Source organism: Chrysochloris asiatica, unplaced genomic scaffold (genome assembly GCF_000296735.1).
Source record: "Chrysochloris asiatica unplaced genomic scaffold, ChrAsi1.0 scaffold00393, whole genome shotgun sequence".
Classification (NCBI taxonomy): Eukaryota; Metazoa; Chordata; class Mammalia; order Afrosoricida; family Chrysochloridae; genus Chrysochloris; species Chrysochloris asiatica.
The window spans coordinates 1534736-1537197 of NW_006408911.1; the positions used below are offsets into that span (position 1 = coordinate 1534736).

At 42.0% G+C, this 2462-nt stretch overlaps 1 pseudogene; it reads left to right on the forward strand.

The window, feature by feature from the left end:
* The first annotated feature begins 1014 nt into the window (after positions 1-1014).
* LOC102842097 lies at positions 1015-1769 on the forward strand (annotated as a pseudogene).
* Positions 1770-2462: the final 693 nt, after the last annotated feature.

Genomic DNA, 2462 nt, shown 5'->3' on the forward strand with positions numbered 1-2462 from the left:
CAACCTTGTTGCACACCTTTCTTAATTTTAAAACATTCAGTGTTCTCATGTTCTATTTGAACAACTGCCTCTTGGTCCAGGTACAGATTCCTCATGAGTACAATTAAGTGTTCTGGAATTCTCATACTTCACAATGTTGTCCATAGTTTGTCATGATCCACACCATCGAAAGCCTTTGCATAGTCAATAAAGCACAGGTAAACATCTTTCTGATATTCTCTGCTTTAGCCAAAGTTAGCATCACCAATACTGGGATAAAGCAACTCTTTGTGTTCCCTGCTATGATGCAATGATGATGCAAGACCACTTCTGTGGCACTGCCTGCAACTACTCCTGGCACACCTACACAAAGGAGTGTTCCATGAATGAATTGCTCTGTACTTTTTAAAATGTCAAAGTCAAGAAAGTCTAAGAGTTTGGGAGGCAAAAATAAGAATGGTGTCTTGGTAACATACTCTGCTAGTCCCTCTACAACAGACACCCGAAAAACCAAGTAGAACACATGCAATTATCCAGTAACTCTGAGCAGCAAATGAAATAGAGCTGGATTAAATACCATTTGGAAAGTCAGTGAGAACAAAAACAGTGACTGAGGCGAGAGATGGAGCAGGGCCCCATGCTTCATCCAGCGACTTTGAGACACAGAACACAACGCACATGGGTGAAGATAAGCCAAGTTCATGGATACCAACTGGGATAGAGACACAGTGTAGACAGAGCCTGAGTGAAACAAATCAGCCATACCTTCCACATCTACCACCTACTGCCTTCCCCAAGAGGTGAGTGCCACCACTAAGTCCTGTACCACTGCATCATAAACAGATGGTGGACAACAGCTGCTCACTATGCCTGCAGTTACCCTTTACAGCCCACAGACAGAGATCCAAACTCACATTCCCTCCAGTTACTCCACCCACCCAGAGACAGGACAGCAGTGGCTCAGCATCCAAACTAACACACCTGCTCACACACCCGGATATATCAATACAAAGCAAAACAAAAAACCAAACCAGGATGTATCAAACCAACACACATAATCAGCAAACACATACAACATCTCCAAAATGTCTCAAAGGCATCAAGTCAAATAAACAGTATAAGGCATCACAAGCAGGTGAACAAAACAAAGAACCAGGAAATCGTCTCAAGAAAGAACAGGTAATAGAACTAAGTGATAAGGAAGTCAAAAAGATATATGTGAAGGGGCTTCAAAAAGTTCATGGAAAAATAAAATTAAGAAATAATGGATTTTTTTGAGAGTGTGGCCAGGTGGCTTACACAGAGCAGACACATGGATTACATAAATACACTGTCAGTCTGATCTCCATTCACCTCGGCTTCTTCTGAAAGAATTGGAGAAGTGTGCCTCAGGTCAAGCCTTTGAGTCGATTCTAAGCCCTCATTCTAAGGAATTGGTCTCAGAATTCCCCCTTTCTCCTCCAAAGAAGAAGGATCTTTCTCTGGAAGAGATTCAGAAATTTGAAGCTTCAGAAGAAAAACACAAGTCCCATGAAGCTGAGGTCTTGAAGCAACTTGCTGAGAAACACGAGCACAAGAAAGAAGTGCTTCAGAAAGGAGTGGAAGAGAACAACAGCTTCAGTAAAATGGTGGAAGAGAAGGTGGCCCACAAAATGGTACCTAACAATGAGAACTGAGAGGCACAAATGGCCTCCAAAATGGAGCGTTTGCAAGAAAAGACCAAGCATGTTGAAGAAGTGTGGAAGCACAAAGAATCTAAAAATCCTGCTGATGAGACTGAAGCCGACTAATTTTTTCTGAGAACTGACCTTGTCCCCCTCTACTTCCTAAATATCCAAAGACTGCACTGGTTAGTGTCATGTTATTTTTACCCCTCCTGACAAATATTCTAGAAGCTGACATAGGACTATATAGGTAGATCCAGACTGTATGATGCTGTTTTAGGGGACAAAGGGGAGAGAAATGGCAAATGTTTTACTCTTTTTCTTAAGTGTTGACATCTTTCTAATGTAGATATTTTTCTTGTTGCATCTTTTCTACTTCAGGGTAGCGTAGTGGTTATGAATCGGGCTGCGAACCGCAAGGTCAGCAGTTTGAAACTACCAGCTGCCCCGCGGGAGAAAGATGAGGCTTTCTGCTCCCGTAAAGATTTACAGCCTCGGAAACCCTGTTCAGGGTCACTATGGGTCGGAACCAACTCGACGGCACTTTACAACAATAACATACTTGATGTGCTGAGTTAATGGCTAGTACTGTATTGGCTCTGTGCAAACAAGTTTGTGAAGAATTTATAGTGGTTTCTTTCAAAACTTGGATGCTGGATATATGTTTACTTTAAATTCCCACTTCTGTCCCAATTTCACCAGATCCAGCTGCTCCTTGGAAATCCTATACAGGGTTGCTATGGTTTAGAATCAACTGAACGGCACTTAACAACAACAACAACTGTATTTGAATGGTTACTAAAACTGCACAGTGCTAAA